Raw genomic sequence first — 25,384 nt, 5'->3', positions numbered from 1 at the left:
TTTCCAGAACAAGGGGCCACTCCACCATTCTTCTTATACCTCATTTGATGTGTGGATTATGTTTTGGGTATTCCAGTTTTCTAGGTTAATATCCACTTATTAGTGAGTGCATACCATGATTGATCTTTTGAGTCTGGATTACCTCACTTAGTATGATGTTCTCCAGCTCGATCCATTTGCCTAAGAATTTCATGAATTCATTGTTTCTAATGGCTGAATAGTACTCCATTGTGTATATATACCACATTTTTTGCATCTACTCTTCTGTTGAGGGATATCTGGGTTCTTTCCAACTTCTGGCAATTATAAATAGGGCTGCTATGAACATAGTGGAACATGTATCCTTATTACAGGCTGGGGAATCTTTTGGGTATATGCCCAGGAGTGGTATGGCAGGATCTTCTGGAAGTGAGGTGCCCAGTTTTCGGAGAAACCGCCAGACTGATTTCCAGAGTGGTTGTACCAATTTGCAACCCCACCAGCAGTGGAGGAGTGTTCCTACTTCTCCAAAACCTGCTGTCTCCTGAATTTTTAATCTTAGCCATTCTGACTGGTGCAAGGTGAAATCTCAGGGTTGTTTTGATTTGCATTTCCCTAATGACTAATGAAGTTGAGCATTTTTTAAGATGTTTCTCCGCCATCCGGAGTTCTTCAGGTGAGAATTCTTTGTTTAACTCTGTACCCCATTTTTTAATAGGATTGTTTGGTTTTCTGGAGTCTAACTTCTTGAGTTCTTTATAAACACTGGATATTAGCCCTCTCTATCTGGTGTAGGATTGGTGAAGATCTTTTCCCAATTTGTTGGTTGCCAATTTGTCCTTTTGATGGTGTCCTTTGCAGTACAGAAACTTTGTAATTTTATGAGGTCCCATTTGTCAATTCTTGATCTTAGAGCATATGCTATTGGTGTTCTGTTCAGAAACTTTCTCCCTGTACCGATGTCCTCAAGGGTCTTCCCCAATTTCTTTTCTATTAGCTTCAGAGTGTCTGGCTTTATGTGAAGGTCCTTGATCCATTTAGATTTGAGCTTAGTACAAGGAGACAAGGATGGATCAATTCGCATTCTTCTGCATGCTGACCTCAAGTTGAACCAGCACCATTTGTTGAAAAGGCTATCTTTTTTCCATTGGATGTTTTCAGCCCCTTTGTCGAGGATCAAGTGGCCATGGGTGTGTGGGTTCATTTCTGGATCTTCAATCCTGTTCCATTGATCTGCCTGCCTGTCACTGTACCAATACCATGCAGTTTTTAACACTATTGCTCTGTAGTATTGCTTGAGGTCAGGGATACTGATTCCCCCAGAATTTCTTTTGTTGCTGAGAATAGTTTTAGCTATCCTGGGTTTTTTGTTATTCCAGGTGAATTTGAGAATTGCTCTTTCTAACTCTGTGAAGAATTGAGTTGGGATTTTGATGGGTATTGCATTGAATCTGTATATTGCTTTTGGCAAAACGGCCATTTTAACTATATTGATCCTGCCGATCCATGAGCATGGGAGGTTTTCCCATTTTTTGAGGTCTTCTTCCATTTCCTTCTTCAGAGTCTTGAAGTTCTTGACATACAGATCTTTCACATGTTTGGTAAGAGTCACCCCAAGGTACTTTAGACTGTTTGTGGCTATTGTGAAGGGGGTCATTTCCCTAATTTCTTTCTCAGCCTGCTTATCCTTTGAGTATAGGAAGGCCACTGATTTGCTTGAGTTGATTTTATAACCTGCTTCTTTGCTGAAGTTGTTTATCAGCTATAGGAGTTCTCTAGTGGTGTTTTTTGGGTCACTTAGGTAGACTATCATGTCATCTGCAAATAATGATAGTTTGACTTCTTCCTTTCCAATTTGTATCCCTTTGACCTACTTATGTTGTCTAATTTCCCGAGCTAGTACCTCAAGTACAATATTTAAAAGATAAGGAGAAAGGGAGCAGCCCTGTCTAGTCCCTGATTTTAGTGGGATTGTTTCAAGTTTCTCTCCATTTAGTTTGATGCTGGCCTCCAGTTTGCTGTATATTGCTTTAAAGATGTTTAGGTATGGGCCTTGAATTCCTATTCTTTCCAAGACTTTAAGCATGAAAGGATGCTGAATTTTGTCAAATGCTTTTTCAGCATCCAATGAAATGACCATGTGGTTTTTTTCTTTGAGTTTGTTTATGTAGTGGATTGCATTGATGGATTTCCGTATATTGAACCAACCCTGCATCCCTAGGATAAAGCCTACTTGATAATGGTGGATGATCGTTTTGATGTGTACTTGGATTCGGTTGGCAAGAATTTTATTGAGTATTTTTGCATCGATGTTCATAAGGGAGATTGGTCTGAAGATTTCTTTCTTTGTTGGATCTTTGTGTGGTTTTGGTATCAGCGTAATTGTGGCTTCGTAGAAGGAATTGGGTAGGGTTCCTTCTGTTTCTATTTTGTGGAATAGTTTGAAGAGTATTGGTGTTAGGTCTTCTTTGAAGGTCTGATAGAATTCTGCACTGAAACCATCTGGTCCTGTGCTTTTTTTGGTTGGAAGACTTTCTATCACCTCTTCTATTTCTTTAAGGGTTATGGGACTGTTTAGATGATCTATTTGGTCCTGATTTAATTTTGGTATTTGGTATCTGTCTAGGAAATTGTCCATTTCCTCCAGATTCTCCAGTTGTGTTGAGTATAGGCTTTTGTAGTAGGATCTGATGATTTTTTGGATTTCCTCAGCTTCTGTTGTAATATCTCCCTTTTCATTTCTAATTTTGTTAATTTGGATACTTTCTCTGTGCCCTTTGGTCAGTCTGCCTAAGGGTTTATCTATCTTGTTGATTTTCTCAAAGAACCAGCTCCTGGACTCGTTGATTCTTTGTATGGTTCTCTTTGTTTCCACTTGATTGATTTCAGCCCTGAGTTTGATGATTTCCTGTCTTCTACTCCTCCTGGGTGAATTGGCTTCTTTTTGTTCCAGGGCTTTCAGGTGTGTCATTAAGGTGCTAGTATATGCTCTCTCCATTTTCTTTTTGGAGGCACTCAGGGCTATGAGTTTTCCCCTTAGCACTGCTTTCATTGTGTCCCTAAGATTTGGATATGTTGTGCCTTCATTTTCATTAAATTCTAAAACGTTTCTGATTTCTTTCTTTATTTCTTCTTTGGCCAAGGTGTCATTAAGTAGAGTATTGTTCAGCCTCCATGTGTATGTGGGCTTTCTGATGTTTTTGTTGCTATTGAAAACCACTCTTATACCATAGTGATCTGATAGGAGGCATGGGATTAGTTCGATCTTCTTGTATTTGTTGAGGTCTGTCTTGTGACCAATTATATGGTCGATTTTGGAGAAGGTACCATGAGGTGCTGAGCAAAAGGTTTTGCTTTAGGGTGAAATGTTCTATAAATATCAGTCAAATCCAATTGGTCCAAAGCTTCAATTAGTTTTACTATGTCCCTGTTTAGTTTCTGTTTTCCTGATCATTCCATTGAGGAGAGTGGAGTATTGAAGTCCCCCACAATTATTGTGTTAGGTGCACTGTGTGCTTTGAGCTTTAGTAAAGTTTCTTTTGCGAAAGAGGGTGCCCTTGCATTTGGAGCATAAATGTTCAGAATTGAAAGTTCTTCTTGGTGGATTTTTCCTTTGACCAGCAAGAAGTGTCCCTCAGTGTCTCTTTTGATGACTTTAGGTTGAAAGTCAATTTTATCTGATATTAGAATGGCTACCCAGCTCGTTTCCCGAGACCATTGGCTTGTAAAATTGTCGTCCAGCCTTTTACTCTAAGGTAGTTTTTGTCTTTGACATTTAGGTGTGTTTCCTGTATGCAGCAAAATGTAGGGTCCTGTTTCCTTATCCAGTCTGTTAGTCTATGTCTTTTTATTGGGGAATTGAGTCCATGGATGTTAAGAGATATTAAGGAATAGAGATTATTACTTCCTGTCATTTTTGATGTTATTTTTATATTTGAGTGATTATCTTCTTTTGGGTTTGATGAAGGAAGGTTACTATCTTACTTTTTCCAGGGTGTAGTTTCCCTCCTTGTATTGGAGTTTTCCTATTATTCTTTGTAGAGCTAGGTTTGTGGAAAGATATTGTGTAAATTTGGTTTTGTCATGGAATGTCTTGGTTTCTCCATCTATTGTGATTGAGACTTTTGCTGGGTATAGTAGTCTTGGCTGACATTTGTGTTCTCTTAGAGTCTGCATGAGATCTGCCCAGGATCTTCTAGCTTTCATGGTCTCTGGTGAGAAGTCTGGTGTGATTCTGATAGGTCTTCCTTTATATGTTACTTGGCCTTTTTCTCTTACTGCCTTTAATATTCTTTCTTTGTTTAGTGCATTTGGGGTTTTAATTATTATGTGGCAAGAGGTATTTCTGCTCAGATCCAGTCTGTTTGGAGTTCTGTAGGCTTCTTGTATATTCATAGGCATCTCTCTCTTTAAGTTGGGAAAGTTTTCTTCCATAATTTTGTTAAAGATATTTGTTGGCCCTTTCAGTTGTAAATCTTCATTCTCATCTATACCTATAATCCTTAGGTTTGGTCTTCTCATTGTATCCTGGATTTCCTGGATGTTCTGGGATACAAGCTTTTTGCATTTTGCATTTTCTTTGACTGTTGAGTCAATGGTTTCTATGGTATCTTCGGCATCTGAAATTCTTTCTTCCATCTCTTGTATTCTGTTGTTGATATTTGCATCTATGACCCCTGATTTCTTCTCAAGGTTTTCTATCTCCAAAGTTGTCTCCCTTTGTGATTTCTTAGTTGTTTCTACTTCTGTTTTTAGATCCAGGATGGTTTTGCTCAGTTCCATCATTTGTTTGTTTGTGTTTTCCTCTTTAAGAGATTTTTGTATTTCCTCTTTCATGACTTCTGCCTGTTGACTCAAGTTCTCCTGCATTTCTTTAAGTTTCTTTTTTTTTTTTTTTTTTGCGTTTCTTCTTTATTGGCTTCTATCTCTTGAGCCTTATTCTCCTGCATTTCTTTAAGTGATTTTTCTGTTTCCATTATACGGGTTGCTAGCTTATTCATGTTCCTCTGTATTTCTTTAGGAGATTCATTTATGTCCTTTTTCTGTTCTTCTAGCAGCATCATGATCAGTGATTTTAAATCCAAATCTTGTTTCTCTGGTGTGTTGGCATAACCAGGACTTGCTGATGTTGGAGAGTTTGGTTCAGATCCTGCCTTATTGCCTAGATTTCTGTTAGTAGCGTTCCTGCATTTGCCCTTTACCATTTTGTTCTCTGGAGTTAGTTGGTCTTGTCCCTGGCTGGTGTTTGGGCCTCCTGAGGGGCTCTGGGGCTATTCCTGCAACACTATATGGCTGGGTTTCCCCTGTAGCAGATTGCTGATGTGCTGTCCTCCTCTTGGGTGCCCTTGCAGCTCTAGTGTGCTTTGCCCCAGATTGTGTCTGTGAACCAGATGGAGCCCGTTTGCACCTTCAGGGAGTGCTGATGGTGTATGCTGCAGGGACCTTTTCTGCATGCTGATCACTCTGCTGGGCAGCCGATCTCCCAACTGGGTTGGTGCACACAAGGCTAGCCTGGCTGCTCAGGCCCTGGGTCCAGGTAGAAGCCTGGGAGGACAAGGTTCTAGCAAAGTTCCCCTCGGGCTATGACTGTTAATTGGGTCTGTCAGGTGGCCAGGATGGTGGGCGTGTGCGCTCCCGCTCCCTGAAAGTGCTGGGAGAGTCTGCTGGGCTAACAACCTCCTGGGCGGGTTGAAACACAGATGGCCCACCAAGCCGCCCAGTTCTTGGGGTCAGTCCAGGGCCTGTTGGGGGCTAGACTCCCGCTATGTTAGCTTCAGGCTATGCCTGTTAGCCGGCTTTGCCTGCTAGAGCTCTCTGGCGTCCTGTAGGCAAAATGGCGGTGCATGTGCCGACCCAGGCAAAAAAACCCTCCAGGCTGGGTTGGCACCCCAATGGCCCCCTGAACAGTCCAGGGCCTGGGTGCAGGCCAACGCCCGTCGGGCTTAGACCCCCGCGATGTTGGCCTCGGGTTATGTTTGTGTACCTCAGTCTGTCAGATCTCTCTGGAGTCCAAAACCAAGATGGAGGTGAGTCTCTCCTGACTGGCGGGAGGCAGAGTTCTGAAGTGGCTTCTGTGCGGTGAAAGGCACCTTAAATCCTTAGCTGCTTGCAGCCCGGCTGGCCAGCGAAGGTCAGTGGTCGTGGGCGCATCGCCTAACTGGACCCTGTGTCGCCTTGGTTCCACTGCTGATGGCCCTTCAGCTGAACCAGCCACTGCTGCACTACCGTCACCGCAGTCGCCACCGCCGCAAGTCAGCATTTAACTTTTTAAGGCCATCTCTATCCTTGTAGTATATCTCTCTTTTTTGAGAGTTAGAAACTTTCTCAAATTCTTCATAATAAAGGCCATGTTACTAAAGTGTGTTCTGTTTTGGAGCTTGGTCAAGTATAATTTTCTACACCTTTATTAACATGCAAATGCCATATTTAGCAGAAGCATTAGCACTTATTATTTAGTTGAGACAAAGATGAAGAACATACAGAATTTGAATGGCACTCCCTTTCCAGCAACTCTGCCACTTCAGACTATTTTGGGTGGCCTTTTAGAGACCCAGTATCCCTTGAAGAACTTACTCCAGCCCCTCATTCAGAAGACAGCTGCTCAAAGTTTATGACACAAATATTAGTGCTAGATATTTTCAAAATTATTAAAAATACCTATCCATTAACGAAGCAGATGGGTCCCTATAAAAGAAACCATAAGAAACTCAGTAAAGAGCTGGGGAGATGGCTCAGCAGTTAAGAGCACTGACTGTTCTTCCAGAGGTCCTGAGTTCAATTCCCAGCAACCACAGGGTAGCTCATAACCATCTGTAATGGGATCCAATGCCCCATTCTGGTGTGTCTGAAGAAAGCAACAATTTACTCATATACAATAAATAAATAAATAAATAAATAAATAAATAAATAAATAAATAAGCAAATCTTAAAAAAAAAAAAGAAACTCAAAAAATCAGTTTGGCTGTTCCTCAGAAAATTGGACATAGTACTACCTGAGAGGACCCAGCTATGCCACTCCTGGACATATACCCAGAAGATGTTCCAATGTGTAATAAGAACAGCTGCTCCACTATGTTCATAGCAGCCTTATTTATAATAGCCAGAAGATGGAAAGAACCCAGATGTCCCTCAACAGACAAATAGATACAGAAAATGTGGTACATTTACACAATGGCTATTAAAATCAATGAATTCATGAAATTCTTAGGCAAATGGATGAAACTAGAAAATGTCATCCTGAGTGAGGTAAACCAATCACAAAAAAACACACATGGTATGTACTCACTGATAAGTGGATATTAGCCCAGAAACTTGGAACGCCTAAGATACAATTCACAGACCACATGAAGCTCAAGAGGAAGGAAGACCAAAGTGTGGATACTTCCATCCATCTTAGAAGGGAACAAAATACCCATGGGAGGAGATACAGAGACAAAGTGTTCAGCAGAGACTGAAGGAAAGGCTATCCTAAGACTGCCCCACCTGGGAATCTATCCCATATACAGTTACCAAACCCAGATACTATTGTGGATGCCCACAAGTGCTTGCCAACAAAGAGCCTGATATAGCTGTCTGCTGAAGGCTCTGCCAGTGCCTGACAAATACAAAGGCAAATGCTCTCAGCCAACCATTATATCGAGCACAGGGTCCCCAATAGAGGAGTTAGAGAAAGGACCCATGGAGCTGAAGGGGTTTGTAGCCCCACAGGAGGAACAACTATACAAACCAACCAGTACCCCCAGAGCTCCCAGGGACTAAACTACCAATCAAAGAGTATACATGGAGGGACCCATGGCTCCAGCTGAATATATAGCAGAGGATGACCTTGGCAAACATCCATGAGAGGAGAAGCCCTTGGTCCTGTGAAGGCTCTATGCCCCAGTGTAGGGGAATGCCAGGACAGGGAAGTGGGAGTGGGTGGGTTGGTGAGCAGGAGGAAGGGAGAATGGGATAGGGGTATTTCCAGAGGAGAAATGAGGAAACGGGATAACATTAGAAATGTAAATAAAGAAAATATCTAATTAAAAAAAAAGAGCTTTCCTGACACAATTTCTAAAAGAAGAAAACAAAAGAAAAGAAAACAAAAGAAACTCAGAAAATTCTATTGAAGGCGAAGAGGAGGGGAGCCCTCTACTGGGGGCTTGGAGTCCGACAAAGGAGACCTTCTGGGCTGAATCCTGTTTCAAAACAAAATTAAAAAGAGGATAAGAAGTCTACAGGAAGTATTCAGGACTTGCAGTGTGGCTGTTCTGCTGCTGTCACACAGACTCAAGGAGGTATGCATTTATAGTTAACATGCTCATTCCCATAGGGACAATTCGGTAGAGTATGATATGCAGGTTAAGTTAGGAAAGTCTACCTGGATAGCATAAATAGTACTTTACACACACGTAATTTAAAATACAAAGAGGAATATTGATCAGCCACAAGTGGCTGTTGACCAAGGATCGAATTCAGTCATTACAGGCAAAGTAAATGAAAAAAAGATACCAACCCAGCCAGATGTTACTCTCAAAGGTAAACAAACAAATAAAAAGCAGCATGGGGGGGGGGGGCTAATTGTGAATGTATATGAAACAGTAAAGAAAATGAGAATCTAGTTCAGTGTTTCCATAAGTTGGTGCCTAAAAATCCTTAAGAATATAGAAGCACCTTTCTGACCATGTGACTAGTTGCTTCTGCTTTGTATTTAGTCCCAGAATCTTCAGGGCAAAATATACAAAATATTCAATTCACATGCTCTGTTCCCAAAAGATCAGTGCTTTCACCTTTAAAAAAAAAACTTATTTACTTTATTTCCAGCTCAGAGCCCAACTCCCGGTCCTTCCATAGTCTGTCCCCCATCCTCCCCCATCCCCCTTTTCCCTGATCAGGTGCCCCCACCCATTATTTCCCTACCCTGGCACTTCAAGTCTCTTTCAGGCTTCGAATATCTTCTCCCTCTGAGACCAGATAAGGCAGCTCAGCTTGAAGAACATATTCTACACGCAGGCAACAGCTGTTAGGGCAGCCCCGCTCCAGTTGTTCAGGACCCACATAAAGACCAAGCTGCACACCTGTTACAGATGTGTGCGGAGACCTTGGTTCAGTCCATGTATGTTCTTTGGTTGGTGGTTCAGTCTCTGAGAGCCTCAAGGGTCCAGCTTAGTTGATTCTGTTGGTCTTTCTATAGAGTTCCTATCTCCTTAGGGGCTGCAATCTTTCCTCCTATTCTTCCACAAGAGTCTCCGATCTCCATCCACTGTTTGGCTATGGGAGTATGGGAGTATGTCTGAGAGGTCTGACCCACCAACTAACTCAGATAGAGACATCCACCCACAGCCCTCACCTTTTTAAACACCCTTTAATCTGATCCACAAAGGTCAATGTGCCGTGCAAACATCAAGCCTATTCACCTCAAGAAAGTCTCTATTTTAGCTAATGAACTTATGGGGGAAATTTTAACCCCTTCTTTCATAGAAGGATGAAAATTAAAGTAGAAAAATAAAATGGTTTATCCATTCAATGATAAGAGATATCTGGACATGTCAATGTCTGCTGCATCAGGACATGGATGAAGGATGACTAGTGTTCTGTGCTTTTGGTAAAAGTGTTGTCATTGCATTCCTAAACGACTCCATGATAGCATATCCCCAAAGCCTCAGAAGCTCACATAGTCTAGGCTCTAGCAATAACTGCTGAAATTCATCCTAAAGAAATAAAGGTGAGAAAACTGGAAAAAAATTCTGAAAGGCAACAGTAGGCTATTGTATTCATGTAATATCATTACCTACAAGATAGAATGAAATGCAGTCTTTTTGACTGCAGAGCTCATAGTATTTACTTGGTGATGTTAAAATAAGCTCATAATAAATCCAGGTAAAAATAGGTTAAAGAATAAATATAAGCATGACTCTGGTAGAATAAAATATATTATACAATAATAACCATAATCATAAGCAAAAAGTTGAGGAGACATATATCAGAATATTGGTGATAGTTATATTATTTGCAGGGAAATATTGATGATTTGTTTTTATTGTAACTTTTATTCATTTATTCTGTGGTACTGAGGACTGAACCAAGACCTTGAAAATGCTAGACAAGAAAGTATTCTACCTTTGACATTTTTTATTTTTTTTTAATTTTGAGGCAAAGTCTCATTACGTTGTCTAAACTAACCTAGAATATATTCTGTAGCCAGACAGACCATGGACTTATGATTCCTCTACCTTAGCTTCACGAGCGTATACAATTATGGGCCTTTACCACCAAGACAGGCCTCTTGCTTAATATTTTATATTGAAGTATTGTGTTTTACAAAGTTAAAATGTCAGCCATTATGGGAAACGGGCTGAGCTGAAGACCCAAAGCTCACTTAAGTAGAGATAGGCGATTGGAGCTTGGATTATCATTTCTTAATGAACTATAAATCATCACTTTTCCTAGACTTGGTATAGGAAAACAAGATGTTTTCAGAGGCTGCTCAGTGAAGATGAGCACAGATGGTGAGGGGTAGATTCCAACTACAAAATTTGTGTTATTTGCTGGTAAATGCTTTGGAAAAGACAACATTAAAATTGTGGTCCCTGAACTCTTGGTCAAATTGACTAGTGTTTTCTGGCTTCCATATGGAAAGGCAGACGCTGACCCAGTTGATCAGCTTACTTGACTCTTCTGAGAATGGTGATTCTATTTCTTCCCAGCCCTGTCTGTTTATCCAGAGCCTTTACTGTGGCAGCTAAAAGTAGCTACAAGGACAGTTGACCTTCCTCCAACCTGACAATCTGCAAATGAACAGACTTCAGGGACAGTGGCCATGAACCCCCAGGTGTCCTCTTCTATCACCTCATCATTACTCCCTTTGTGGGGGATGGCAGAACTCTGTGTAGACTGACTCCACAGCTGACGTTCCTCAGAGTGAAATATTTTTAACCTTGTTTGGCTTCCTGAGATGGGAACCAGAGGGTGATGTGGGTTCTGCAGTGTGTGCTCTGTAGGATGGTTATAGATGCAAAATTAAAAACTGCCTGGCACAGCAACACTTGTAGATGAAACCTGGCAACCCAAGAATTCCATGATTATACTTACAAAGAATAACCCTCTTACTTCAAAATAATTTTCATCAGAATTTAGCATGTGACGCATGTTTAGCATACCTGTGCATTTGAGCACATGCATGGAATACAAACAAATGAGAGTAGCATTACATGAAAAAGGATTTGCCATATTTTATTGCTTGGGGAAAATTTGTGGGAAAAAAAGCATAGCATGAGTGGAACATTGTTCAGAACAGGAAAATATTCAAAGAGCATATGATAAAATATAAAATGAACTGTAAGTAATTGTGGTTACTTTAGATGAATCACTGTTTTGTTTGTCAATGATTTTCTGTAATCATTCATTAATCTTAAAAATGAATTCTCAAGAAAAAAGAAAGCTCTGAGATTTGTCTCTTGCCATAGATATGTGTTTCTTCATAGATATGTGGCATCCATTTTTTTTTAACACTGGGACAGCTGGTGATCTTGGAAAAGCCAGTGTGTCCTGGAACAGGGGTTCCAACATTTCTACATTATAGACTTAGGACTTTCTTCTGCCTTCCTAAAGCTTTAGTAACTTAGAACCCTGCCCTGTTGTTCTTAAGCATGTAAGCATCTAACAGCTTTCAGGAAACAAGAGAACTGGATCGGTGCTTTCACAACTTTCCAGCTGTCTAGTACAAGAAAAACAAAAATTGCTACTAAGATAAAGGGAAGGGAAGTAGAGGTCATGGGTGATTAGCTCTACTGCTCCATGGGAAAGAACAATGTGACACTGGGTGACATGTAACAGCAGGGCATCAGAAATGTCATAGGGTTCTCCAATTGTAATTAATCCTTGCCACCTCCTGCCCTGTGATGTTCCTAAGGCTTGTTTCTTAGCTGGCTTTCAGAAATTGTGTTGGAAGGTGATGTGCATTCAAACTAGAACCCATAATCACACCAGGTGTGCTTAAAATTATTAGCACTATTCATCTCCCACAGTACGAACAGAGGACATTTTAGGCTAGTGTTGAGAAAGCACTCTACTGCTGATATATGCAACTTAACTGCAAACTTTTTGCTGGATGAGACAAGGATGTAGCCATTGCCAAAGGCACTTGTATTGTCCAATGCTTTTCCACTTAGAAATTACTCCTCCTTTGACTTCTATGTGATTTCTACAGCATTCTGGAAAGCCAGTTTTTATTTCAGTATACATTGATAGCCTGAGAGAATTTGACTTGCCTGGTATCACACAGAGTTTGCTATCTGCTATCTACAGCTATGATAAACATGATGACCAAAACAACATCAGGAAGAAAAGAATTTATTTGGCTGAGATTCCCATGGCACAGTGAATCATCTATCATGATAAGCCAGGGCAGGAGCTCAAGGCAATAATCTACAGGCAAGAACTGAAGCAGAGGACATGGAAGAGAGCTACATGCTGGCTTACATTTTGTGGCTTGCTTGGATTGATATCTTATGCAACCCAGGACCACCTGCCCAAGGGTGGCCCAAGCCCCAATGATCTAGGATCTTTCACATCAATCATCATTCAGAAAAATCTCCTATACTGTGAGCTATTAAGTCCAAGATAGGCAAACTATAATTCAGTGAACCATGGAGGTCAGGTATTCTATTAGTCAAGGTTCTCTATAATCACAGAATCTATGGGTAGTCTCTACATACTAAGGGAATTTGTTGATGACTTACAGTCTGTAGTCCAACTCCCCAACAATGGTGAACAGCAGCTGTGGATGGAAGTCCAAGGATCTAGCAGTTGCTCAGTCCCACAAGGCAAGCAGGCAAAGAAGAGTGAAAGCCTGAATCTTTCTTCTTCCAATGTCCTCATGTAGGTCTCCAGCAGAGGGTGGAGCAAGTACCACCATGCCTTTAATCCCAGATGACCTCAAACTCAGAGCTCTCCCTGTCTTTTTTTTGTTGTTGTTTGTTTTGTTTTTTGTTTTAATTTTTTTATTCGATATAATTTATTTACATTTCAAATGATTTCCCTTTTCTAGCCCCCCCACTCCCCGAAAGTCCCGTAAGCCCCCTTCTCTTCCCCTGTCCTCCCACCTACCCCTTCCCACTTCCCCGTTCTGGTTTTGCCGAATACTGTTTCACTGAGTCTTTTCAGAACCAGGGGCCACTCCTCCTTTCTTCTTGTACCTCATTTGATGTGTGGATTATGTTTTGGGTATTCCAGTTTTCTAGGTTAATATCCACTTATTAGTGAGTGCATACCATGATTCACCTTTTGAGTCTGGGTTACCTCACTTAGTATGATATTCTCTAGCTCCATCCATTTGCCTAAGAATTTCATGAATTCATTGTTTCTAATGGCTGAATAGTACTCCATTGTGTAGATATACCACATTTTTTGCATCCACTCTTCTGTTGAGGGATACCTGGGTTCTTTCCAGCATCAGGCAATTATAAATAGGGCTGCTATGAACATAGTAGAGCATGTATCCTTATTACATGGTGGGGAGTCTTCTGGGTATATGCCCAGGAGTGGTATAGCTCTCCCTGTCTTAATCTTCAGGAATTCATAGCCACTATGCCTCAAAGATCTCCATGCCAAGATTCAGGTCAGAATCTTGTATCTCTCAGTCTCCAGATTAGGATCACAGTTGAGCCTTCCAATTCTGGATTGTAGTTCATTCCATATATAGTCAAGTTGACAACCAGGAATAGCCACTACAGATACAGAGTAAGGGACTATGAAGGAGAAATATATCTCCATAGGAAAGGGAAATAACATAGTTATGGGTGTGGGGAGGGGTAGTGGGAATGAAACAGGAGAATCAAATGGGAAGAGAGCTATATGAAAAGGGTTAGCTAAAATTAAGGGCAATTTAGGGGTTGTAAGGAAGCCTAATACAGAAGAAACTTCCTAAATTATATACATACATGAGGGGGTAAACAAAGCCCCCAAAGGCCATCTCTCATCACCAAATAAAGCTTTAGTACTAGGAATGGGTTATATCTAATTGAGTCATTAGCCAAAGAGCCCGCAAGGGAACCCCAAACACTCAGGGTTATTGAAAGGCTACAGGTTGCTCTCCATGAACTGACAGTGAGACTCCCATTGCCAAAGGCCTACACAAGTCACTGAACAGAGAGAATTGAGCTGGTGCCTTGGCCTCTACCGGCTAGTATCCTTTTCTTGATACTAGGCTACTACTCTGTGCACTAGCAAAGAAGAAATGTAAACACTAACTCAGCTACAAAACCTTCAGTTTACAATGGTGTCCTGCCAGCAAGACAGGATTGTGTAAGTATGGCACAAAGTGTGTGTAGTAACCAGCCAATATCCGATTTGACTTAAGGTCCACTTTACTATATGGAACCTGCTCGATTGATTTAAAATCTAAGTCTAGATAGTCGAGGAACCTAAGGTTAAACCAAATACTACCTTGCTGCAAAAGGAACATGGCAATAAAATGACTTCTAATGACTTTCTGCACCACTCATAGGTCAGTGCCTTGCTCAGCCATCATCAGAGAAGCTTCCTCCAACAGCAGATGGGAACAAATACTGACCAACAGCCAGGTAGTATGCAGAAAGTGAGAGACCCTTGGGACACTCAGTCCCAAATGGAATGGGATGTCTCCATCAAACCCCCAACTTCCTGGCTTGAGTAACCCTGTGAAAGAAGAAACCAAATCAGTGTAAGAGCCAGAGGGAATGGAGACCAAGGAAACAAGGCCTTCAAAATCAACAAGATTAGTGCACATATGAAGTCACAGAGACTGAGGCATCAGGCACAGGACATGCAAAGCTGTGCTTTAGATACAGTTCTCAAACTTAAGGAAGAAGTGGACACACTGGGGGAAACAACTTCCTCCTAAGTACAGGCTGCATGCCTGGCATTAGACTACCAATGGAGAACAGACTCAAAAGAATCACTGGGAGTTCCTTATCTCATAATGTCTTATTAGGGTTTCTTACCTTGTTTTATTTTATTTTACTTTTAAATATTGTCTTACCCTATAGGCTTTCTGTGTAAGTGTGTGTGTGTCTGTGTGTGTGTGTGTGTATGTGTGTGTGTGTGTGTGTGTTTTCTTGTGCCTTTCCTTGGGCTCTTTCCTTTCATTTGTTAATTTTATCCTATTCTGACTTGTTTGTTTCCACTTTATATATTTTTTTCTTTTATCCTTTAGATGACAGTTTATTTTATAAGGAGAGACAAAAACAGAATGGTCCAGAAGGGAGGACAGGTAGGGAGAAACTGGGAAGAGAGAAGAGAAGCCTTAATCAGAATATATTGTGTGAGAAAAAATCCATTTTTAATAAAAGAAAACGAAGCAGAAGATTCCGACAATGTCAGCACCTGGAAGCCAGGGAGGCATTAGAAGGACCCATGGCAGCGTGTCTAATTTCACTGTATTGAATCTGCCACAAAATGGTAAGTAAGAGATCATAGGAAGTATGTATAGAACTAGAAGGTGTGGTTTATAATGAGAAGGGTGGGGTGGGGTGGAGAATATGCCCAGACAAGCTCAAAGGCCAATCTGATGGAAGCCAATTACTCACTTGAGGTCTCCCCAGTGGATGAGCCAATTTATTTCAAATTGACAGAAGCTAACCAGCATATTCTCCAACTAAAGCGTGCAGACTACCACGCCCTGGCCAGTAACTGCTGCTTCGAATGTCACAAAAAGCAAAATAGTGACAGTGTCGTGTCAGTCTGCGTACCAGTTGATATCCACAAAGATCTGCAGGGCTCTGGCCTGGCTTGAGTGGCCAAAGGTACTGTGATGAGGAGCCAAGGTCCGGAAGTGACCCAGGCAGGCCTGAGCAGCTCCTAGCAGTGAAAGCATCAGGAGAGAACTCTCTTCCCCAAAAAGTGTTACAGCTCTCACATGACAGACACTCTCAGCCATCCTTGATGAAGTAACTCTCTGGCTCTTATTCCTTGTGGACAGGGTCTTACATACATTTTGGAGTTGGCTGGGGTCTTTCTATTGGCTTGGTTTAAGATGTTAGGTTTGCCTCATCTATATATAGAGCTTTGTGGTGCTGCCCCTATGTGACTGATTGTCATGGTCCTCTCCATGGGATGCCATGGTCATGTGACAGGAACCAGGACCATAGTAGGTGAAATACCTATTATCCTCAAGTCTGAAGGTACTGGTGTTTCTAAACCCACTTGACTTTACTAAGTTTCCTGCACAGTCCACTGCCCCACTGTGTCAAGGGGCTAGAGAGATAGATGGCTCAAAGGTTAAGAGTACTAGTTACTCTTGTAGAGGCTCTGGTTTGGTTTCCAGCACAAACACAGCAGCTTTTAACCACCTATAACTCTAGTTTTAGGGGACACAATGCCCTCTACTGGCCTCCTTGGGCACCAAGCACACATGTAGTATACAGACATAGATGCAGACAAAACACCTATACACATAAAATGAATGTTTTAATGTCTATATGATATACATTGTATAAATGATATGATAATGTCTGAGGCCATTTCTTGGTGGATTTTAGGTTATTTGGAATGTAGGAACTGGTTTTTTGTTCTGTGAACTCTTCAGTATATTCAAATGTATAACCAAAGCAGAGAATCACCAGGTTAGATAAATAAGAGGGAACACCCACTGGGTATGTGTGGTGCAGAAAACGTTCTGTTTCATGATGCCTGCAACCTTCTTTATGCGAGGAGAATAATAATCAATGCTTGAGAAAAGCATCAACTGTGAGTTGAATAGATGATTGCCTGTCTGGTATCATCCAACAACCCCGGTGGCTGTGAGTGTGGCAGAGACAGAAGTAGTAGATGAGTCAGAAGCCCGAGCTGCATTTGAGGTAGCTTATGATGATATTACCAGAAACAAGAAAGCAGCAGAAGGAATGATGTGTGCAGAAGCCCAGTGGGAAAGCTCAGAACTCAGCTTAGATAAGACCTGGGTTGGTGCCATCTCAGTTCCTGCCTTGTCCTGTAATCTAGTAATTTATTGACTCCAAATTAGTAGAAGCAAACAGGAGGATGATTATGACATGTTTGAGGGGAATGTATGAGAACATATCCAAATTAGAATCTTCATGACCATCTATTCAACATAAGTTTACTCTGTCAGAATCACAGAATTCTAGGAGCCTTTGCCAAAGTGTCCCTCCATTAACCTCTCCAGACCAGCTACTGGGGTTGTGAAACTAAAAAGGCAGAATTATACCCAGTCCATACAGAAAATTCTTAGAAAGATATATATGGTGATTGGTATTGAAGAAGAATCAGGAATTTGTCTTCTAAGACAAAACCAAGCTGCCCAGGGAAGCTACAGAATGACAGAAGAGCAGGAGAAGGTGACAGTCAGTTGATGCTCTGCTGGGTCAGAATATAAGATAAACTCAGGAGCATAGGTCCAGCCTGGGGTGTAAACCAAGGGATATGACCAAGCACAGGGCAGGAAGAAAAGAGGAAACAGAAACTCAGGATGGAGTGGAATTAGAGGAAATTCCAGTAGCAGAACAGGCTAAGGATGTCAGGAAACCCATTGGGGCAGTTAGGAGATGCTCTGCTGAGATCAGAGTGGATCTCAGTAGGATATTTATCCTCTAAATGAGTAGCACCCATTTCTCACTGCTGACTGTCTATCAGGATGCTGTGGGAGTCTTTAAGAAACTCATCTGAGATGTAAGGAGCTGCAGAGATTTTTTTCCCTTTTAGATCACAGGTAACAGTGAATGCAACAAGACATCTTCAGGGGAACTCACTAAAGCTACAGCTTCTGTAGCTGCTCTCTGCCATTGGGCAAGTATCCTGACATTGGGATTAAAAAAAAAAGATCAAGACTCTCTGGACCACCAACCAAAGAACATATGTGTGCTGTGCCTAGGCCTCCCCACACATATGCAGCACATGTGCAGTTTGGTCTTCATGTGGGTCCCAAGCAACTAGAATGGGGGCTATCCCAAAAGCTGTTGCCTGAACGTGGGATATGTTCTTTTAGCCGGGCTGGCTTGTCTGTTCACAGTGGGAGAGAAAGCGCCTAGCTTTGCAGAAACTTGAAGTGCTGAGTTGGGGGATACCCAAGAGGAGACTCCTACCTGCTCAGAAGGAAGGGGTGATAGGACAAGGATTATGGGAGGGATGACTGGAAGGGGGGCAGTGAGCAGGATGTAAAGTGAATAGGTAAAAAATTAGATTAAATTTAATTTTTTTTAATAAAAAAAAAAAAGATCAAGACTCAAGCCAGGCAGGATAGCAGTATTTACAGTATTTGCAGTATTTACAATTCTACAAAACTGTTTGTAGATGCACAGGACCTCATTATACTATTGGTGGGAGGGAAAAATAAACAAGATTTTTATATACTTAGACTGTTTATATCAGTGTTCAGGAGACAATGAAGGAGACTAGAAAGTAGTTCAAGGTCAAGCTAGCCTTCGTAGTATTGTTACCATCTAGGGGCCCTGACTAAGTTCATTTTCTCTGTTAGTTATATAATTAAAAGGCAAGAAAAAATCTGATTGTGGCAGGTAGTGGCAGGGAAAACTCTCAAACACAACAGACAGAATCAGCGGGTAAAGAAAAGGTTTTATTAAGGTTGTGGAAAGCCCACATGCTGCAGACATACAAAGAAAGGCCCTTTAGACAGTCGAAGAAGAACTCAAAGGACTGGAAATCTAGTGTCTCCATTAGGCCTGGAGGCCTTTAAAGGAGCTGTGAGAAATCTTCCTCCCCTAATTTAGGGCTGGTCAGTTTGCACGGTCACAGGGTGATTGGTAGGCCCACAACTTTTGAGGGAACCATGTCCTGACTCTGACTTGAACATTTGAAGCTGGTCCATCAGTAGTAGTGTATACTGGCTAGAGAAAGAAGGCTGCTGGGCCTTTGTTTTAAGATGCTCAGGTCACAAGACTGAGGAAGAAGCCAGCCAACATGAGACAAAGAAGACAGCCATCTTGGAGATTTGCTATATTTATTACCTAGTCATGGCCCTCTTCCTATCTGTCTGCATATCAAGGGAATCTGTCCCTGGATATGACTCTAAACCAGAAAAGTAAAAAGGATAAAAACACTCAAGAATAGTTTCCAATTTCTTAAGATTAAGATAAGTATTAGTAATGAACGATTTCTTACACATGTTATATACTAAACATTAAGAGAACATAATCAAAAATATTGCATTTATAAATCAATCTCAAGGATATATCAGTTAAGTTCCAGCTCTTTAGGCTGCAAACACACAACCTTAACTCTCAAGTCAGCTGATTCCTTTTCTCAGGTCTTGGGCACAGGTGTTTGGGAAATGAAGAAACTGTGTCACAGAATCCCTGAGTGTCCTTCTAACTTTCTTAAGGAATATAAATACAAGCCAAAGGATTGGAAATGAAAGCAATTAAATTTTTCTCCTTCGTGCAACCTGTGGATGCTCAACACCTGGCCCTGTGTTGGAAGTGATATTAAGTCCTACAAGCAAATTAGAGAGAAAACAGCCAGCACATTTGTGGCAAGGTGAAGAACCATATCTGAAAAGATATATCCTCCTCCAGCATTGGCCCATCTGTGGTTCCTTGAAAGACAGCTCCCACAGTCCATATGTTGCTTCCACCGCATGAGTTCTATGCCAAAATGCCAGGGTAGATGGAGAAAAGCAGTTCTCATTCCCAAGGTCTTCTAAGGAAAGGGATAGAGAACCCAGTGAAAAAAATGAAGAGCTGGCTGGGGGAGCTTGTTGGCCTGCCTGCCAGTTTCCTACAATGGTTGTGTGGTCAAGTAGTTTGTGATTAGAAGCACTCAAAGTCCTGAAACAACAGTGTGATATCAAATCGGCACGTGGGCTTCTTCTTAGAAGAGGGTGAGTCCTAACTTCTATGTCACACAATGCAGCAGACATTGTGTACTGGCTGGTTTTGTATGTCAACTTGAAACAAGTTGGAGTTATCACAGAGAAAGGAGCTTTAGGTGAGGAAATGCCTCCATGAGATCCAGCTATGGGGCATCTTCTCCATCAGTGATCAAGGGGAAGGGCCCATTGTGGGTGGTGCCATCCCAGTGCTGGTAGTCTTGGGTTCTGCAAGAAAGCAAGATGAGCAAGTCAAGGGAAGCAAGCCAGTAAGTAACATCTCTCCATGGCCTCTGCATCAGCTCCTGCTTCCTACCCTGTGTGAGTTCCAGTCCTGACTTCCTTTGGTGATGAACAGCAACTTGGATGTGTAAGCTGAATAAAACCTTTCCTCCCCAACTTGCTTCTTGGTCATGATGTATGTGCGCACGCACATGCATACACACACACACACACACACACACACACACACACACACACACAAGATGAGGCTGTGCAGTTTAAGACAGAACTCTATTCTCTACACTCTGACAGTAAGGAGAAAAAATTAGAAAACTCACTCGAGTGTCTTATATTTTAATTTATTTTTTACTTAGAAAATATTTTCATATGTGTAGTAAGTTATCTTAGGAACAGGGCCCAAATTTAAGCACAACATTCATTTGGTTTGCATATGTGCCTTATACTCAAAGCTTTAAAGGTAATTTTAGGTAGTGTTCTTTAGCAATCTTATGTGTCAGAAAAGTTTATGTAGATGTCTCCTATCACTACTCAAGAATAAGATTTTGGAGCACTGGAGAATTTAGATTTTCATATTAGGAATGCCAACTCTCATTAGAGAAATACTAAGTCCTTCCCTATGAGCCCATGTGGCTATTTAAATTTAAATTAGTTAATTATCTATATTTGTTCACTTAATTCTTCTGTCATGTCAGCCACCTGTTAAGTGTTCTGTAGCTAATAGTGGCTAGCAGATAATGCCCTAAAGACAAAGAAAGTGCATTTCCAACACTGGAGAACACTATTGAGTGGAAACAGTACAGACAGATAAAGGCCAAAGGAAAAAAAAATCAAGCAGAGAAATGAGTCTATGTCGCAAACCAATACCCACACAAAATAAATGACGTTTATCATTTGACATTTATCTCATAGCTTCCACTCAGCTGTTGTGTAGGCAACGATGCTGGGTTCCATTTAAATTCCAATAAAGTTAGCACTTCCTTACCACTGTGACAGTTTGTAAAAGATTTGTTTGCTTATTGTTTGGTTGTTGAGAGAAATCGTCCAACTGCATATCTGGCCTCTAATTCCCTTCATAGTTCAATCAGGCAAAGAGCCTTTGATCCTCCTGCACCAACCTCCTACCTCCTGAGTTTATTAGAAATATAATCTTCATTTTTAAATATAAGCCTCATTTTTAAAACCACCTAGTTCATATTCAGGCAGTTCCTCAAATGAGGGCTCTCAGTCTGATCACCCTCTTTGAGCAAATATAGTCACCATTTCTCAGTCTTCACTCCCACTGCCAAACTACCTCCCTCTGACTCTTAGTGAATGGGCCATGCAGCAAGATGACTTTTAGATGAGCATTCACACTGAGCAGTGTAGCCCGCATGCAAACTGGAAGCAGACTGGCTTTTTAAATAAACATGATGAAGCCTTTTATATCCAAATTGGTTGTTTGTGTTCTAATACTCAGTGGTCAGTAACACTTATAACACAAAAATCTCATCTCTCTCCTCAAAGTGGTAATCTATAGATAAGAGATAAAATAACTATGCAAAGTCAGGAACACGGATCCAAGTCACTCCATATGCCATGCTGTGGCCTGGCAACAGTTTCATGAAATTTTTGTAGCAACAGATCCAAGGAAACTATACATCTATCATTGACTTTGTAGATTGTTGCGAATACAGAAATCATTGGGTTCTTTTTTTTTTTTAAATATAATGGTAGGAATATCATTTAGGAGGGTCCCAGCAAAGTGTGGCAATGTCTACTGTCTGAGGACATTCTCTGCCTTTGGATTAGAGAAAGCTGGGGGTCTGTTTGTGCATCCCCAAAGGACTTTCCTAATAGTCACTAAGATGTTGGCCACACACACGAGTTAGCTAATAAAAGGCTATTTAGAGACCGGACAAAGATAACTTGGAGGTCTGTACATATAATATTCCAACTCTCCACAACTATTGCAATCAATCAGTCAGCCTAAAAGAATGTTGAATGTAGATGTAGGAGTTATACACACACACACACACACACACACACACACACACACACACACACGCACACTGATTATCATGACTTAAAGAAATATATAAGTTTTAATACATGTGTCTTTTATAAACATGGCAGAAGTATCAAGTGGTAGGACTATTCAATTTTTCTTTTTCTTTTGTCATACTTTATTTTATATATAGCAGTACAATTTAGCTGTTTAATGACACCATAATGGCATGATTTAACCATTTTTTTTTAAACAAAAGCAAGAACAAGAGTATTTCAGTCCATAGAACCTACTCCCTCAGAACAAATCTGAAAAAAGAGAGCTCACGTTTCCTAAGCAGACAACTTCTTGCCAATGTGTATGTGACTACAAATGTCTGATTTCAGTGCAGTGATGCCACGGGAACCAAAGCAAAAGTCCAACTCTAACAATTTCTGCCTCAAAGGATTGGGACAAGCTGGTTGTTTTTAGTATACAAATATGCAAGTTGCTACTTCAATACATAGAAAGATAACTTCACATAACAACCACCAAAACTAGGGGAAAACACGTTTATATCCTTGTTCAGTAATTAACCATTCCATTGACTGAACTCTGTCCTTTGCCAACACTTAATATTCTCTTGGTCACCTTTCTAATCTTTGAACTTTTCCCACACTTAACACCTGTTTGCATAAATCGACATTACAGACTAAGACCTGAATCTGAGCGGAATTTTATTGTTCATTTGTTTGTTTTTCTTTATGAGTTTGGATCCTTGCCCTTTCTTTTCTTCTTCTTGTTGTTTTTCTTTTCTCCTCTCAAAAAAGGAAAAAACATAATTGTTTCCATCCTCTTCATAGCACCCCTGGGCACTTTCAGTTAAGACTCTGGACTAGAAGCTGCCTCTGCATGACTCTAAAAGAAAAAGTATGAATTTTTAAAAAAAATTCAATTTCTAAGAGGAAAAAGAATATCAAAAATCCACAAAGTCAATGATAGAACAGCCAAGAAATACAAAGAAGTGTGTGGGGATACACTAAATAAAAGGTATCCAGGGCTGAACAGAGAGAGCTTTCAGCAGCATGAACCCTGCCTGGAAAGACAGCAGAAAGCAGGAAGCTCATTCAAACAGTGTAATAATAAAATTAGCCAGGCAATGGAAGGCCACACCTTTAATCTCAGCACTCGAGAGGCAGAAGAGGGTGGATTTCTGAGATCGAGGCCAGCCTAGTCTACAGAGTGAGTTCCAGGACAGCCAGGGCTACACAGAGAAATCCTGTCTCGAAAAACAAACAAACAAACAAACAAACAAACACAAAAACAAAAAATATCCTAGAAATTAATAGCATGGAAAACTATAGAAAATTCAGAGATGCTTGAAGGATGAGTGACATAATTTTGAACAACCAGTGTGCTATTGAAGAATCAGAGAAGGGGGAATGAAAAGTTCCTAAATCAAATGAAAATTTTTAAATAATTTTAAGAATATTTGGAGTAGAGGTAAGGAAGTTCTAAGAGAAAATTTAAGTTAAATATGGATAGATATATGGTAAACATCTTATAAATAACCTAATGGTATAATTCCTAATGGAATTTGAAAAAGAAGAACAAATGAAGCCTCATAGTAGTATATGACAAGAAATAATTATTATCAGGGCAGAAATTAATAAGGTGAACACACACAATATGCAGAATCAGTCTAAAAAAGACTTGTGTTCTTTGGAATGACAGAGAGAAGACAGAGGGGGGGGGGAGACAGTGACAACTAAAGTGTTCTTAGGGAATTCTATAAAAAGCTATAGTCCAACAAAACCTACAGGTAGATAAATTTCTAGTAACCTATAACCTACCACACTTAAATCAAAAGCATAAATGAAGTTACAAGATTTAAACAGTAATAAAATTCCCCCAACAAAGAAACAAAGAAAAACCCAGAATTTCTAAACCTTCAAAGAAGACTTAAAACTAGCCCCCTAAACAGTCCAACAGGGATGGAGAGACACACTTGAAGTAAACTTGTATAGAAACCCATGCTTATAATACCTGAGACCAGACTTTTTTCAGGGTTTTATCCTTTGGGTGATATAGGGGGCACAATATACTATTCAGCAGTTAAACAAGAAGGGGTAATCTGTAGGGGGTGGTAACTGATTCAGCAACAGCTGGGATGGCATTTATGCTGATATATTGAGTATTCCTGTAGATATCCTTTTGGTTAAGCATAAAAAAATGATTTCCTGTTTAAATGGGGTTTGCTTTAGAAAAATTTTGAGACACTTTAGCAACATCTATTATCTACACAAAAGGAGGAAATTGGTCAAAAACTAATGTGTGGATCCTACCTTTCAAGAGTAGAAGAGATCATGTTAGGAGACATGTCCTAATGTACCACAGTCCCAGAATGGAGACAATGTGGCAGGAACATATTGTTAACCAGGCATGGTTGTTTGGATGCAAGACCCAATAAAAAATTTAGAGAATGAGGTGCAAGAACTAGCCTTGGGAGAGGGGGGCTAGTGAGAGATACCCACTGTATTCCTTCACTAGCCATTCTCAGGTGAAAGCCATACTTTTGCCAAAGAAACACATGGAAAAGGAATCCAGTCACATGAAGACAAGAGTTGAATTACGGGACAAATCAGAGGAATGAGTAGCCTTCAGATTCCTGGGTTACACTTGCTTACAAATGCACTTCTTTCTCAGTGCCAGTTTTTTTGAGATCTGACTATTGGCTACTAATATTTGGAGACATCATTGCAACTGGATAAACTGAATATCAGTGACAAGGAAAAACAGGACTTTTGAGCATTGAAGCCTACTGCTTGGACCACTGTTAACATCACATTGAAGCCCCACTCTAGCCATTTCAAAGACAAAATCAGACTGTACATTACATAAGCATTACAAGGTGTACAGAAGGAGAAAGGAGGGAATGGGAGAGGAGGGGGAGGGGATGAAACACTTGCTTTTCACAAGGAAGCCTGCTCACTACTCAGTTTCACCGTATTTCATCATTAATATCTTAATAAATGAATGATGATAGATTCAGATTATAAAACCTCACAATCTAAATTGTCAATAACTGAAAATAAATCAGTTGAATAAGAAATTATACTTCAGTGTTGCAAAACATTTCTATGCAATGCCTTTATGGGAGGCAGATTGAAAACATCTGTTATATCCAAACCCACTGTTCTTTCACTACTATGAATAACTGCTAATGAGAATTTCTATCAGTTGTTCCACTGGTCTTTATAACATATGTGAAACAATGACAACAGATGATGTCAGTTCATGTAACTGCTTCTCAGTTGGCCCAGGAACCTATAGCTTACCCATTTATTTCTAGACTTTCTCCGACTCTAGACTCTTAAAACCACTTTATATAATATTTCTGG

This window comes from Apodemus sylvaticus, chromosome 13, assembly GCF_947179515.1.
Source record: "Apodemus sylvaticus chromosome 13, mApoSyl1.1, whole genome shotgun sequence".
Lineage (NCBI taxonomy): Eukaryota > Metazoa > Chordata > Mammalia > Rodentia > Muridae > Apodemus > Apodemus sylvaticus.
Note: the sequence above shows the minus strand (reverse complement) of the source record.